Source organism: Melospiza melodia, unplaced genomic scaffold (genome assembly GCF_035770615.1).
Source record: "Melospiza melodia melodia isolate bMelMel2 unplaced genomic scaffold, bMelMel2.pri scaffold_35, whole genome shotgun sequence".
NCBI lineage: Eukaryota > Metazoa > Chordata > Aves > Passeriformes > Passerellidae > Melospiza > Melospiza melodia.
Genome location: NW_026948670.1, coordinates 7,018,260 through 7,034,912, shown reverse-complemented (window position 1 = coordinate 7,034,912; position 16,653 = coordinate 7,018,260). Strand labels below are relative to the sequence as shown.

The 16,653-nt window shown below is 58.4% G+C and overlaps 1 long non-coding RNA gene across 1 annotated transcript; it reads right to left on the bottom strand.

Annotated features, from left to right (window-relative positions):
• Window positions 1–10,201: 10,201 nt before the first annotated feature.
• Window positions 10,202–10,651, bottom strand: LOC134434398 (uncharacterized). The gene is made up of 3 exons (XR_010031857.1): window positions 10,597–10,651; window positions 10,338–10,359; window positions 10,202–10,247 (listed from the first exon to the last, which is right to left on the bottom strand). It is a non-coding gene; the product is annotated as an uncharacterized LOC134434398 (long non-coding RNA).
• Window positions 10,652–16,653: the final 6,002 nt, after the last annotated feature.

Sequence of the window (16,653 nt, the reverse complement as noted above, 5' to 3'; positions counted from 1 at the left end):
CCAGCACACTGGGGGTCCCCAATTCCAATACAGGGGCCCCTCCCCACTGGCTTGCTTTGGGTTGTTCCCATATGCAGGGGATGGACTCTGGTCACAGAGGAGGTGACCCATGGAGCGCAGCCCACCCAGAGCCCTTGGTATCCCTGCAGGTGCCAGCCTGGGGACACCCAAACCCCTCTTACCATCAGAGACTCTCACGGGGAGGCTGAGCCCAGTGCTGGTTCTGTTACACTCGTAGGTGCCATTCTCAGTGACAGTGAGGCGGTCACGTCCCTGCTGCCCCCAGCGCTGCCCGTCCTTGTACCATGTGGTGGCACTTGAAGTCCCCGAGCCCTGGCAGGTCAGTGTCACCCGGTCCCACAGAACCGCTGGCATCCAGGGGAGCTCCACGATGATCCAGGTGGTCTGGGTGCCTGCAGGTGACAGGGGACACCAGCCTGCCAGGGCCAGCGTGGGGCTGGGGACAGCAGGGTTGGGCCATGGCATCCTCTGAGGACTCACCAGTGAAGCCGAGGGTCTGGGCTGGAAGGGAGAAGGGACAGGACTCAGTGGGGGTGGCTCTGTAGGTACAGCAGCACTAGAGCTCGGGTTTTGGCATCATCCCCAGATTTCTCCTGTGGGGACACCAGAGTGGCGCAGACCTGGGGCTCCAGGGCCACCTTAGACTGAGGCAGGACAAAGGGATACGATGGACACCATGGGATTGGGGATGCCAGGACCATCCGGTGCCGGCACAGGTCTCTCCCACCAGTCCCAGGGTCTCTGTACCCAGGGCCCATCTGCACAGTGCTTTTCCCCTAATTCCTGTCCTGGCCCCCCTGGCACCCTGTTCATGTCCCTACACCTTCACCAGTCCCATGACGCCTCCCTAAATTCCATCCCCCTGTTATTGCCCCCATGTTTCTTAACCCCTTCTCCTGTCCCCAAAGCCACTCCACGACCCTAGTCACCTCATGCATTGACTCTCCTGGCACTGGGGACCTCAGGGAACCCTGCAGCGCCCCTGTGCCCCCGCTCCCCTCCACTGGTCTCTGCCTCACCAGGGCCCATCCCTGGGATGTCAGGCCCGTGCCCAAGGCACTCACCCCACAGGAGCAGCGCCACCTTCCCAGCCATCCCGGTGTCCCCAGCCTTGTGCACTGGCTGTCACTCGCTGCTGTAGCCACCACTCCCCTGGCTGGCGGCTCTTCGGATGAAGGGGAAGGAAGCAAGGTCACGTTTTGTCCCCACGTGTAGGTGGCCCTTGGTGGGGGCAGGGTGGGGACAGGATGGGGGCAGGGTGGGGAACTTGTGAGACATGGGGGTGATGGTGGGACATGGTGGGGACATGGTGTTGCCAGAATTTGGAGGCTGAGGCTGTGTAGGGAGCCAGGGATGGGTGTCCATAGGAATGGGGTGCCCAGGGATGGGGTCCCAGAGGAATGGGGGTCCCAAGGGTTAGGTAGACTCAGACTCAGGAATGAGGGTCCATGAACAACGTGGCCTCCAGGGATTTCTGATCATGGGATGGTGGCCAAGGATGTGGGTGCCAGGGTTAAAGGGGGCCCTGTGAGAATGGGGGCCCTGTGAGATTGGGGGTCCTGGGGAATCAATATCCCCAAGGGAAGGGGTGTCCCCGGATCTGGAATTACCAGGATGGGATCCCATGGAAATTGGGGCCCCAAGTGTTGGGTGGATTCAGACTCAGGAATGAGGGTCCAAGAACAACTTGGCCTCCAGTGATCAAGGGGTGGTGGCCAAGGGATGAGGGTGTCAGGGGAAAGGAGGGCTCTGTGAGAATGGGGATCCTGGGGGAATCAATGTCCTCAAGGGAAGGGAGGTCCCAAGGACTGGAATTAATCAGGATGGGGTTCCTTGGTGTTGGAGATCCTGGGAAATTTCAGTCCAGGGATGGGGGCTCCAGGGAAGGGGCAACTGAAAGAAATAGGGGCCCCTTGGTTGAGTTCCCAGGGGAAAGGGGGTGCCAGGGATGGGCAGTGGCTGGAGGGGCACGGGGGTCACAACTCCTTCCCTGGGTGCCTCAGGTTTTGGGGTGACCCGGGGCCCAGCATTGTTGTTTCTGGGCAAGCATCACATTGGGGTTTCTGGATAGCTCTAACTCTGTCCCTCCCCTGCTCTTGACTTTTCCCTCTCTTTATTTCTCTATTTCCCTTATTTTCCTCACTTTTGTGCCAGGTCCCCTCAGCCCCAGTTCCTGGCTCAGCAATCCTGGGGAGCACCTGAGTAGGGAACAGGTTGGGGCGACACAGGGGAGGGGAAAAATGGGGTGTGAGGGGTGCAGGGAAGGGTGGGGAGGCTTTGGGGGATGTCTGCTTGTGCTCCCTCAACACTTTCACTTTCCTTTTCCTGGACAAGCAGGAAGAGGCCATTTGTGCTGAGAGTCAGATGGGAAAGGAAGAGGGTTCTGTCCTGGGGGGGCACATCCAGGGGGGTCTTGTCCATGGAGGATCTTGTTCTGGGCATGACCTGAATGAAACCAGTCCGGGGCGTGGCGCATCCTGGGGAGCCGTGTCAATGCAAGGGTGGGGCCCGGCCATGGCCAAGCCCCACTGCACAGGGATGGCCATTGCCCAGCCCTGCTCTGCCCAGCCCCAGGTGGCAGCCAGCACCTGAGGGTCCCCCCTGCCCCCTTGCCTTTGATTCTGGCAGCTTTAGAGCTGCTGCAGAGGTGAGAATTCTGTGGGTGGAAAAAGTTCTTGGGTTTTGTTCTTCTTGTGGTTTTCTCAGCCCTGCAAGAAGCACAAAAGCCAGAGTGACACTAGCAGTTAGCCTGTGAAGGCCTTTGATGGTTTTCAGAGCAGGGCTGGCTGGAAACCCACCCTGCAGGGGCAGCTGGGAGGGAACCAAACAGGAAATGCAGCAATTTATCAATTTTTCCCTGTCCCCAGGGTACTGAGAGAGCCCCAGGTCTACTGGAAAGAAAACAATAACAATCTGCTCCTTAACCTGACAGGGACCTGGCTCCTTCCTGAGCTGAACTGACAGAGCTGGACAAACAAAAACCATTTCTCCCAGTTTAATCAAAGAGCTGTATTTTGGATCCAATAAGCGGGACAAGGGTCCTGTCCCTCCTGGCTCTGGGGAAGGGAATGGGGAGCCTTTGGGGGTACTGGGAGCACTGGGAGCACTGGAACGGGGAGCTCTGGGCAGCCCCACATGGGACCCCCACTCGTGGCCACCCCACAGACACGGTGAGCACCCATGGGAGCTTGGGGGGACACATGGTGGGTGCCCTCAGGCAGGGACCCCCAGTGCCCCCAGCGTCACAGCATGTCATCGTAGTCACAGGGGTCCCGCTGTCCCTCGTTGGGTCCCGACAGCTCCGCATTGGTCACTTGTGCATCCCGAGGTGCGGCAGGGCTGGGGGACCCCCAGGGGGGCCCTGAGAGTGACACTGGTTGTGGGGACCTGGGTGGGGGTGACACCCGCGGGTCACGTGTCACTGTCACCCTCTGTACTCACCATCTGCCCATTCGGTGCCCACGATGTGTGGGGTTCAGCACTGCCCCTTCCTCCCAGGGGATCCTGTGGGGATGGGGAGGGGGCTCTGTGTCATGTCTGGGGAGGGGGAGAGGGGAGTCCCAGCCAGATCCCCCCACTCACCTGTCCTGGAGCTTCCTGGGAGGTGCAAGGAAAAGGGGAGGGGGTGACCTCAGGACCCCAGAACTTTCCTTGGACCTCAGCAGCTCCAACCATCCACAGGATCCCCAAATCCCCACTGCAGCCCCAAATTCCAATGGACCCCTGATTCCCCCTGGACACTCTGATCACCCCTGAACCTCCTGGAACTTCTGCATCACCGCAGTGCCCTCAGTTCCCTCTGGTGCCCCCAACCCTCTGAGCCCCCAGAACCCCAAGCATGGCAGAGAGGGGGACCCCCAAACTCCCACAGGACCCACAAAGATCCTCCAACATCCCTGCACAGCCCTCTAGCAGCTCTCCAAACCCTCCAGGAACTCCCAATGCACCACAATGTTCCTCAAAGCCCATCTGGGGATGGCCCTGGAGCACAACTAAGACTCTCCAAATTCCCCCCAAATCCCCCAGGACCCCCAGACGAGGTCACTGCAGGCTCAGTGTCCCCCAGATCAGGTGCCCTCGGTGCTGCTGATCTCTGCCCCCACTCTGGGGGCTCCTCCTCACTCCAGGACCCCAATCCCCCCCCCATTGTCACCCACCCTGGTGGTGCCACCAGTGACAGCCCCCAATGACAGCCAGGAGCAGGAGCAGGAACAGGAGGGTCCTGCTGACATTCGCAGCCATGGCTGGGCACAGAGGGAGACACACCAGGGTCTCCTTGAACCCTGGGGTTCCTGAACACCCTGGTGACCCTATGTGACTCCATCTGTGACCCAGCGTCAGCCAGGTGTCACCTCCAGGGCCAGCTCTGGGCTGAGAGCCTGGTGTCCTCCTGTCCCAGCTGGTTGGATGCCTTGCACTGGTAGGTGCCCGACTGTCCCACATCAACAGCCCTGAGCTCCAGGAGGGGACCTTGGGCCACCTCCTGCCCATTGTGCAGACAGGTGAAGGTGACAGGGGCTGAGCCCACCTGCAGTGCAGGGTCACGTTGTCACCTGCGTGCACTTGATGTGACAGGGGACTTCAAGTGATGGTGGCATTGGCCACGGGCACTGTGGGAACAGAGACAAGGCTGAGGGCACAGGGAGGGGCTGGCAGCCAGTTTGAGGGGATAGGGAGGAGGGGGATGGGTGTGATGGGGGACTTTGGGTATTGGAGTCACACCACAGAGGAGTGAAGGGTCTGAGGGTGGAGGCAAAGGGGCAAAATAAAGGTGTCAGGGGGACATGGAGGTACCAAGGAAGGGGACCCGGGGGGTCTCTGGGGACTCCCCGTGCCCATCCCCACACTCACTGTGCACCGTGACGTGGAGCCGGGCACTGCTCTTCCGCACAGATCCCTCCCCTTGGAGCGCACCTGGCAGCTGTAATTCCCTGAGTGGGAGACCCCCACGGCGGGCACCAGCAGCTGCAGGGACGCCTGCGGGCCCCCCACCACCTGCCTGTCCCGGTAGAACACGTGCAGGAGGGGGGCGCGGGGCCACAGGGGGCTGGGGGTGCTGAGGCAGCTGAGAGTCAGGGGGGACCCCACAGTGGGCTTGGGGAACCCTCCAGCACCGGCACCGAGAAGCGCTCAGGGAAGGAGAGGGGAGCTAAGGACTGTGACTCTGAGTCTGCTGGGAGGTGGTGTTGGGGGTGTCAGGAGATTGCAGTTCCAGCTGTGGGGTGCTCACTGTGCACTGTCACTGTCACCAGCGCTGAGAGCAACCACGAGGACACCTTGGAGCTCACCCAGCCCCCACAGCGGTAGCGGCCACTGTGGTTCAGCTGCAGAGGGGAAAGGGACAGCACAGTCCCATTGAGGAACCCCTACACCTCCTTGTCCTCATAGCAGAATCGCACCTCAGTGACCGACATGTTCTCCCACTCCCTGTGCCCCCTCCCCACTGGTCTCTGTCTCACAGAGGTCAATCCCCAGGGTTTCAGGTCTGTGCCCAGGGCACGCACCTCACAGGTGCAGCTCCACCTTCCCGGCCATCCCGGTGTCCCCAGCCATGTGGACTGGCTGTCACTCGCTGCCAGGATGGCTGTCTCCTGGGTGGTGGCTCTCTGGCCAAAGGGGAAGGAAGCGAGGTCAGGTCTCTTCCTCATGTGTAGGTGGCACCTGGTGGGAGCAGAGTGGACACAAGCTGGGGACAGGCTATGGGCAGGGAGGGGACAGGATGGGGACAAGACAGAGTGGCAGAAGGTGGGACATGGGCCTGGCAGGAGTGAGGGGCACAGGGTGCTTGGAGAGCCAGGGATGGGTTCCAGGGGAATGGGAGCCCAAGGGATTGGGTCCCTGGGAATGGGGGTTCTGAGGAGGGGAATCACCAGGGATGGAGGTGCCATGGGAATGGGAGTGCCCAGGGCTGGGGGAACTAAGGGATGGAAGTCCCAGAACAATGAGGGCTCCAGGGATTTGGGGTCACGGGGTGGTTGTCCTAGGGATGAGGGTACCAGGGGAATGAGGGATCCAGTGGGCATGAGGGTTCCTGGGAGAATCAAGGTTCTGGGGGAAGAGGAATTTCTGGGGATGAAATGAATGGGAGAGGGTTCCTTGGGAATGAGGTTTTGGGCCATGGAGATCCTGGGGAATGTGAGTACTGGGATGGGGTCCCCAGGACAGGGGGACTGAAGGAATGGGGGTCCCATGGTTGGGTTCCCAGAGGAATGAGGGTGCCAGAGATAGGCAGTGGCTCGGTGGGTCCGTGGCTTGGAGCCCCTTCCCTGAGTGCTTCAGATTTTGGGGTGACCCACAGCCCAGCACAGCCCCCGAAGTGTGCCGATGGCCTGGGGGTGACACCAGGGAGATTCTGAAAAGCTCTGAGTCTGTGTGCCCCCAGCTCCCAGGGGCTTTTTCCACTCTTCATTTCCATTTCCTCTCTTTGATCCCTCAATTTCACAATGCTCCAGTTTGTTGCTTGATTATTCTGGGAAACAACTGAGTAGAGAAGGGGTTGGGGGAACCCCAGAGTGGGGCTAGTAAGGGTTAGGGGTCTGCAGGCAGGGCTGGGGAGGCTGTGGGGCATGGGGGTGTCTGGCTGTGTCTCCCAACACTTTCACTTTTTCTGTCCTGCAGAAGAAGGAAGAGGCCGTTTGTGCTAAGTGTCAGATGGGGGGCGGGGGGAGGGGAGTGTTCTGCGATGGGGGGATCCTGCCCCAGGGGGCACACATGCTGGACAAAGGGGGTCCTGTCCTGGGGGATGGCAGCTCCGGGGGGCTCCGGATTTCTCCATTCTTGCTCGTCCCCTGCAGGATCTGAGCCAGCAAGAGCAGCTGGGGAATGGAGCCCCAGCCAGGAAGGGGCTCCCAAACTCCTGCTCCTTGAAGCCAGTGGCCATCCAAGGGTGGGGCCCAGCCATGGCCCAGCCCCACTGCACAGGGATGGCCATTGCCCAGCCCTGCTCTGCCCAGCCCCAGGTGGCAGCCAGCACCTGAGGATCTCTCCCACCCCCTTGGCTTTGATTCTGGCAGATTTAGAGCTGCTGCAGAGGTGAGAATTTTGTGGGTGGAAAAAGGCCTGCCTATGGTTTGCTCAACCCTGCAAGAAGGACAAAACCCAAACGGAGCTCAAGCAGTGGCTCTGTGAGGGCCTTTGATGGTTTTCAGAGCAGGGCTGGCTGGAAACCACCCCTGCAAGGGCCAGCTGTGAGGGAACCAGTCTGGAAATGCAGCAATTGATCGTTTAATCCCTGTCTCCAAGGGACTAAGAGAGCCTGATAACTACTGCAAATGCCACAACAATCTGCTCAACAACCTGACTGGGTCCTCCTTCTTGAACAAAACGAACAGGCCTTTGGAACATCATAGAAAGAAAGTTTGGGTTCTGGCTCGGCTGCCAGACAAGAGGGAAATGCGGGAAATATTGAGCAGTGGCTCTGCCCTATGGCAATGATGGGGCTGTGGGGAGTTTCCCTGTCTGGATTCCAGGTGTTCCCAAAGCTGCTCCTTCCCTGCCCTCCTCACCTGCACAAGGCATAGGGAATAGACAGGGCTCTGCCCTGCCCCTGCTGCACCCCTTTCCAGGGTACCCCTCCACTTCCCGGAGCTGTGGGAGCCTTACCCTGGCAACGCTCAGTCCCGACACATCTCCACAGTGGCTTCGGGCACGCTGTCACAGTCAATTTGGACACCCTGTGACCATCCCAGCACTCACAGCGCGATGGCAGCTGGGCCCCTTCCCGGTGCTCCGGGACCACCATTGCGGTCCCTCCTTTCCACAGACCCCACCGCAGGGTCTCTGCTCCCCCCTGTCCCGGGGTCTCCCCTCTGCCGTTTCGCTCCCTCCATGCTCGAGGCTCCCCAGTGGGGTCCCAGTCCCTCCATCCTGGCCCCTCCGGCCACACCCCCGACAGCCCCGGGGCTGGCACCGGCAGAGGCTGCCGAGCCCCTGCAGGATGAGATGTTCCTGGGGCTGCGCCGGCTGAGCGGGGCCTGGCTCCCTCACGCCGTCCTTGCCCACAGCACTCAGGCTCCAGCAGCCCCAGGCTGCTTCTTCAGGATGTGCCGACTGCTCCCAGAGCGCTGCTCTTTGTTGGGATCGAGCCAGAGAGCACCTGAATCATCCCCAAGGCCTGGGCCTGGACCTCCTGTGAGGCTGTGCCCGAGCCCTGAGAGGTTTGGGAGCCCGATGGGTGTCACTGCCCTGTCGCAAAATCTGGGTGGAGCAGGAATGGCAAGTGGTGTCCCACCATGGCCCAGCCCCATGGGCCTCCCCTGAGCACCCTGCGGAATTCCCAGCACTCCTGCTCCACCAGCATGGCCAGGTGCAGTTCCTGTGGGCCCCCTGCTCCAGCCGCTCCTGCCTCAGCCCCAGAATCCCAAAATCCCCAGGAGAGGCAGCGGTGCTCTGTGTTTTGCACAAGGTTGCTTTAGGAATGCAGCGGAACTTCAGGAACTCCAGCACTAATTACAACACCTCCTTAAGGGTCTTCAGCTCCCAGAGCAGCACAGGGACATTGGCCCAACCAGCTCCAATTTAGCCCCATCTTGCCCTCCCAAGACACTGCTCTCAGCCCGGGCTGTACCTGTAGTCCAGTTGCAGGTGCAGAGCCCTCAGGGCTGTGACTCTGCTCTCTTCTTCCTCCTCCCCTGGGGCTGCTGTGTCAGAACCAGCAGTGGCCCAGGAACAGCAGGAACTCCAAATGTGCTCTGCAGCCACCTGAGGAGCCCTGGCAGAGTCAGCACCGAGCACCAGCTTTCCTCAGCATCCCAGGGAACTTCAACATTCCCAGAGCTGCTGTGCCGATGCTGAAGGAGGAAAAGGGAATGAAAGGCTGTAAAGCGACCAGAAGTGATGTTGTGGACCTGAGACCTGCCTGGGCACTGCCTTCCTTCCATCCGGGATCATAGAGAGCTGTTGTGGGTATTGTCAGGGCATTTGCCTGGCTGCGGTTATAACTGCCACAAAAACCAACAGCGCTGAGGAGGAGGGAAAATTCTGGATTTGTCTTGTTTGTTCTATTCTGGTTTATAAATTTCCTAGTAAAGAGCTGCTATTCCTTTTCTTACAGTTCTGCCTGGAAGCCCCATCATCTTTGAAATCAAAAAATGGTTTTTGACCTTGGGCCAATTTTCCATTCCAGGAACGTTCCCACTTTTGTTGGCAGATATTTCTCATTTAAATGAGTGGCACAATCCTGGGTTCCAGCGTGGATGGGACAGATATGCCAAGAAGAGTCAGTGTCACAGACTTGGCGACCTCATGCTCTGCCTTTTAAGCCAGTTGGGCCACCAAGGGCCATCTCCCCAGGTAGCACTTCTGGTCACATAGCCACTCAGGACCTGGTGTGTCACACTGCCCCTGTGTGCCATGGCTGAAAGACTGATGGACAGACGGGGCCGTGCCTCTCCAAAACCAAGGCCTGACCTACCCCTGCCACACACAGCTGTTACAAAATATCTCCAGACATCAAACTTTTCCTGTCTCTGACACCCCACCCTGTGCCATGGCCTTACCCCGACTGCCCTATGAAAGGGGGAGGCTCTGGAATCCCCAAAGGGACTTTGTGAGATCCTGGTGTGGGGAGCACAGCAGAGGAGGGGTTTGGTACAGGGGACAAGAGAATCCAGAGCCTCCTGAAGGCTGCTTTGGCCATTAGAGCAAGGAAGGTCCAGCGTCCTGCCAGGTTCCTCTGGTGGAGGAAACGTGCAGGGGGAAAAATCGGGTTTGTTCCTTGTTATGTCTTTCCCAGGAAATTTGCCCATGTGTGACGATTTGGACTCAGAACCTTGTTGCTGTTGCTGTTGGTTTTATTCTTTCTGGTTGCTCTTTCAGGAAATTGTTCTTCTCTCAGCCCTTTGGGATCTTTGTCCCTCCACGGGAAGGGAGAGGGGCAGTTGTTAGTGGCAGCACACACACAAGTGGGTGCCCATGGGTGGGGATCCCCAGTGCCCCCCAGTTTCCCCCAGTTCACAGCACATTCCCGTAGATGTCACCAGATTCCTGCGGTCGCCCCTGGGGTCCCCGCAGCTCCGTGTAGGTCACCCGGGGATCCTGGAGGATGGTGGCACGGGGGGACGCTGCGAGAGACACGGGCTCTGGGATCTGGGTGGGGTGACACTCGTGGGTGATGTGTCCCTCTGTGTGTGTCCCCCCCATACTCACCCCCTGCCCTCTTGGTGACCACGACGTGGGCATACAGCATCTCCCCCTCCTCTGGGGGCGCCAGGGGATCCAGGGGAGCCCTGAGGGAATAAAGGGAATGTGGGGGAGGGAATGGGAGATCTTGGGGGTTGGGGTAAAAGGGAAGAGTGCGGTTTGAGCCCCCCACTCACCTTTCCTGGTTCTTCCTGGCAGCTGCAATGGAAGCAGAGGAGGGGTGACTGTGAGGTCCCAGAGCCCTGACCCCTCTCAGGATTCCTGAACTCCCATGGGGCCTGGTAGCATCCCTGAAGTCCCCAAGAAGTCATGAACCTCCCCAGTGTCCCCAGCCAACTCAGCCTCAAAAACCCAAAGCCTGCCAAGGACAGACTCCCCAAACGCCCCCAGGTCCCCTGAAAGAACCACTAAAATCCCTGCAGGACCCTCCAGCACCTCCCCAAACTCTATAGGACTCCCAGAAAAGGTCACAATTCTAGGGCTGTGAGTGCTTCCTTTTCGCTACCCAACTCAGGAGGCCTCTACATCTCCCTGGGCCTCCCATCCCCCCATTGTCACGCACCCACACGGTGCCACCAGTGCCAGGCCACAATGACACCCACGAGCAGAAGCAGGAACAGAACACCGACACCTGCGGCCACTGCAAGAAATGGAGGGGGACACATCAGAGTCAGCCATCACTCCAGGGGTCCTGCACCCCACAGTGACCCCGTGTGATCCCCACCTGTGTCCCTCTGTGTCCCTTTGTTTTGCGGTTTCAGCTCCAGGGCCAACTCTGGGCTGAATGCTCGGAACACGCGGTGCCCGTCCTGCCCCAGCTGGTTGGTGGCCACGCACTGGTAGGTTCCCGAATGTCCCACATTGACAGCACCAAGGTCCAGGAGGGGACCCTGTACCACCTCCTTCCCGTTGTGCAGCCAGGTGAAGGTGACAGGGGCTGAGCCCACCTGCACCGAGCAGCGCAGGGTCACGGGGTGACCTGCATGCACCTGGTGTGACAGGGGACCAGGGGTGATGGTGGCATTGGCCACAGGCACTGTGGGGACATAGACAGGGCTGAGGGCACAGGGAGGGTCTGGCAGATGGTGTGGGGAGATAGGGACAGGGAGAAGGGTGTGATGGGGGATGTTGGGAATGGGGTCACAACATGGAGGAGTGAGGAGACAAGGGGAGGGATGGAAGGACCTGGGAAAACTGTCTGGGAGATGTGGAGGTGCCCAACCAGGGGACCTGAGAGGGCCGTGTGGACTCCCCATACCCATCCCCGCACTCACTGCGCACCATGACGCAGAGCTGGATGCAGCTCTTCCTCACGGACCCCCCTTGGAATGCACCTCACAGACATAATTTCCCAAATGGGAGACCCCCATGGTGGGCACCAGCAGCTGCAGGGACCCCTGCTCGCCCCCCCCCCCCCCCGCCAGTCCCGGTAGAACATGTGCAGGAGGGGGGCTCGGGGCCGCAGAGGGCTGGGAGTGCTGAGGCAGCTGAGAGTCAGGGGGGACCTGTCAATGGGCTCAGGGGGACATTCAATTACCGGTACCAAGAAGAGCTCTGGGAAGGGGAGGGCAGGTGAGGACTGTAATTCTGAATCCACTAGGAATGGGCTTTGGGGATATCAGGAGATTCGAGTTCCAGCCATGGGGTGCTCACCGTGCACTGTCACTGTCACTGCTGCTGACCGTGAGAGAAAGGACCTCACCAAGCCCCCGCAGCTGTAGCAGCCACTATGGTTCAGCTGCGGGGGGGACAGGGACAGCTCCGTCCCATTGACAGGCCCACTCAGATCCTTCTCGTCCTGGTAGAATCGCACCCTGGTGACCGTGTTGTTCCACCATCCCCGGCAACGCAGTGTCATCGTGTCCCCTTCCAGCAGTGCCCGTGCTGGCACCTGCAGCACCAGATTGTCTGTGCGACAGAGGGGTCTCCTCTCACTGAGGGGCCCAAGACAGGTCCATGGTGGGTGCCCATGGCACTGGGAACATCTGGGTGCACTGGGATGTCCAGGTGTCCTGTAGACAGGCTCTGCCACAAAGGGGGTGTAAGGCCACCCACAAAGTGGATCCCACCCAGACCTGTCAGGGGCCACCCTGATCATTTAAGATAACCACTCACCATCTAGCACTGTCACAGGGGGGCTGCGCCCGGTGCCAGGTCTGTAACACGTATAGGTGCCACTCTCGGTGACAGTGACGTGGCATGGTCCCTGCTGCCTCCAGTGTTGCCTGCCCTTGTACCAGGTGGTGGCACCGGCAGCCCCCAAGCCCTGGCAGGTCAGTGTCACCCGGTCCCACAACACTGCCGGCCTCCAGGGGGGCTCCACCAGGAGCTGGGTGGTCTGGGCACCTGTGGGTGACAGGAGACACCAGCCTGCCAGGGCCAGCGTGGGGCTGGGTACAGCGGGGTGGGGCCATGGTATCCCCTGAGGACTCACCAGCAAGGCCGAGGGTCTGGGCTGGAAAGGAGAAGGGACAGATCTGGGTGGGGGTGGCACCATGGGGACAGGAGCATGGGGGCACAGGGTGTGGAGGCTGTCCGTAAATTGTTCCCATGGGGACAGCAATTCTTGTGGGAAAGTGTGTCTGGGTGGTCCCCAAAAGATTTGGAGAGGCAGGGGGACATGTCTGTGTCACAGCCACCTGTGCACCACATCCATGAGGCACAGATGCCTCAGGAACAGGGACACCAAGGCCAGCCTTGGCTGAGGAAGAAAATGAGGACACTGTGGACACCACGGGCACTATGACACCAGGGACAAAACCCATGAAGGCCCAGGTCATCTCCATCTGCTCATGATCCCATCCCCATGGCCACATCATCATGCTTCTTGTCCACTTCTGTCCGTGCATCCCAGTTCCATTGTCCCTATCTCCAGAACTCCCTGATCCCAAAGGTGCAAATCCCCACATCCCTGTATCCACATCCTCATCCCTAAATTCCTGCCCCCTCTTCCTGTCCCCAAAGCCACCCTACATCTCCAGTCCCAGCAAGGTCCACTGTGGGTACCATGGACTGGAACTGCTGCCATTGGGGACCTCTGAGGACCCCCTGTGCCTCCTCCTCTCCCCATCCCCAGGGTGTCAGGCCCGTGCCCAGGGCACTCACCCCACAGGAGCAGCGCCACCTTCCTGGCCATCCCGGTGTCCCCAGCCATGTGCACTGGCTGTCAGTCACTGCTGTGGCCACCGCTCCCCTGGCTGGCGGCTCTTCGGATGAAGGGGAAGGAAGCGAGGTCATGTCCGTCCCCACATGTAGGTGGCCCTTGGTGGGGGCAGGGTGGCTGCAAGCTGGGCACAGGAAGGGGATGATCATGGGTGGAACAAAGTGGGACATGTGGTTCACAGGAGTGGGGGGCTAGGTTGGTTTTGGGTGCCAGGGCTGAGTGACCAGGGGAATGGGGTTCCTAAGGAGGAGGAGTCATGGGTCTGGGGGTGGCCAGGGCGGTGGGGACTCAATCATGGGAGTCCCAGGGGAACATGGGGCTCCCGGGATTTGGGGTCATAGGATAGGGATGCTAGGGGAATGGTGGTTCCCATGGGAATGGGTTTCCTGAGAGAACCAAGGTCCTGGTGGAAGGGCGATTTCAGGGGATAGAATTAACAGGAGAGGGTTCCTTGGGAATGGGGTCCTGGGCCATGGAGATCCTGGAGAATGGCATTACTGGGATGGGAGTCCCAGGGATGAGGGGACATAAGGAATGGGGATCCCATGCTTGGGTTCCCAGGGGAATGGGGGTGCCAGAGATGGGCAGTTGCTGAATGGGCACAGGGGTCTCACCTTCTTCCCTGGGTGCATCAGATTTTGGGGTGACCCAAAGCCAGCCAAGCCACCCTGGGAAGCTCATGTGTTGTGCAGGCTTCACATGGTGGTCCTGGGTAGCTCTGACTCTGTGCCCTCCCATGCCCTTGACTTTAGTGTCTTTATTGCTTTTTTTCTTTATTTTGCTCACTTTTGTGCCAGGTCCCCTCACCCCCAGTTCTTAGCTCGGCAATCTCATGGAGCACCTGAGAGGGGACCAAGGTGGGGGGACTGAGGGACGGGGCAATGGGAAGCAGGAGTTGGAGGGAAGGGTGGGGAGGCTATGGGGGATGGAGGTGTTGGCTTGTGCCTCCACAATGTTTTCACTTTCTTTTTCTTGGCACGAAGGAAGAGGCCATTTGTGCTGACAATCAGATGGGAAAGGGGGGCAGTCTCTGTTCCTGGGGTGGCACATCCAGGGAGTCCTGTCCTGGGGGGATCCTGTCCCAGGGGGTGGCAGTTCCAGAAATGTCCCTGCACATTCCTGGCGGGGTGCCTGTCCCAGGGGTGGCACATCCTGGGGAGCCCTGTCAAGGCAACCGTGGGGCCCAGCCATGGCCCAGCCCCACTGCACAGGGATGGCCATTGCCCAGCTCTGCTCTGGCCAGCCCCAGGGGGCAGCCAGGACCTGAGTGTTCCCCCCTGCCCCCTTGGCTTTGATTCTGACAGCTTTAGAGCTGCTGCAGAGGTGAAATTCTGTGGGTGGAAAAAGGCCTGCCTGTGGTTTGCTCAGCCCTGCAAGAAGCACAAACCACAAAGGCAGTCCAAGCAGTGGCTCTGTGAGGGCCTTTGATAGTTTTCAGAGCAGGGCTGGCTGAAAACTGCTCCTGCAGGGGCAGCTGTGTGGGAACCAGTCCGGAAATGCAGCAATTGATCCCTTTGTCCCTTTTCCAAACGGTCTGAGAGAGCCCCAGCACTACTGCAAATCCCACAACAATCTGCTCAACAGCCTGACCTGGACCCTCCTCCTCCTCCCTGCCTTGCTGTGGATGGACAGTGGCCGGATGCCCTGCACCCACCACAGCCGCTCTCTCACTGCCCTCCACACCTGGATGGGGAGAGAAAATTGAGAAAAGGGTTCCTGGGTTGAGACAAGGTCCAGGAGAGATCGCTCATCAAATCCTGTCACGGGTAAAACTGCCTCAGAATTAGCGATATGAATTGAATTTATTGCCATCAAAATCAGAGCAAGATAAGGAGAAGTCAAATAAACCCTTCCATACACATTCCCCCTGTTACGAACAATTTTGTATTCATTGGCTTTCACTATTATATTGGTTTTTCCAAATTATTTTTATATAATACAGGTTGTAATCACTTTTTAACTGCTTTTGATACACTACAAATTGTCAGCCTTTTTACCCTAATCCCTGTGTAGAATATATATTTTAGTGTGATACATACATTATAGTTTAAGCTCTCCCAAAATATCAAGATAGAGACAATGTGCTGCGTATTACAGCATTACCTGTTGCAGAAGTAGCTAATGCCTTTATTTGTGTAACTAAGTGACAACGGTGAGAATAACTGAGATAATTTGTGAAATAGATATTGTTGATTTAATGTACTGGTGGAGTATCTCATCTGTATGAGAAGAACACATTGAAAAGTAGCAAGTGAAAAAACATCAAAAGGAAGAATGCAAAGAGGAATTTAACACTGACCCTTCTTTTCTCAAGAACTGTCAAACCACAAAACATGGGGGCTTTGTGAGGACAAAAATAGATAACTTTACTTTGCAGTGTAGCATGTACTTTATGAAAATGAATCAAGGGTCAAACCAAGCAAAAGAATTCCCAGAACATGTAAACTGGAAAGAATGTTTGTATATGTTTAACCCTCCTGAGTATGTATTTAACCATTACAGTGAAAAGCTATGTAAGGAGAATTGCTGTAGTTAAAAGTGTGCCTCTGGCAGTTGCTAAGCACCCAGCATGCTGTTTACTGCACCTTTTATTCCTTATTAAACATTTACAAAATTTAAAGAGTGAGCCTTGTTTCTCACACAGTTGGACCAAAAAACTGCATTTTGGGTACCATAGGATGGAAAAACGTCGTGTGCTCTCCCATCACTGGAAGGGGGAATGAGGAGCCCTGTGGGGTGCTGTGAAGAGGAAGAAGAGACCCCTGAGGGGAATCAATGCCCCCCACTCCCACTCAGTGTCACAGCACATCATCATAATCACAAGGATCCCACTGTCCCTCATAGGGTTCCAACAGCTCCGTGTTGGTCACTTGTGGATCCTGAGGTGGGGCAGGGATGGGGGAGACCCATGGGGACCCTGAGAGTGACATCGGTTGCGGGGACCTGCTTGAGGGTGACACTCGTGTGTGACGTGTCCCACTGTCTCCCCCTGTACTCACCCTCTGCCCACTCGGTGCCCCTGATGTGGGTGTTGAGCACAGCCCCTGCTCCGGGGGGTTCTTGAGGGGATGGGGGGGACTGGATCGTGTGTGGGGAGGGGGAAAGTGGAGTCCCAGCCCGAACTCCCCACTCACCTGTCCTGGAGTTTCCTGGCAGCTGCAAGGAAAGGGGAGGGGGTGACCAAGTGGACACCAGGACCCCTGAACCTTCCTGGGACCTCGGCAGCTCCAACCACACACAGGACACCCAAATCCCCACTGCAGTCCTGAATCCCAGTGGATCCCTGACTCCCCCGGACACTCTGAGCACACCTGAAGCCCCCAGAACTT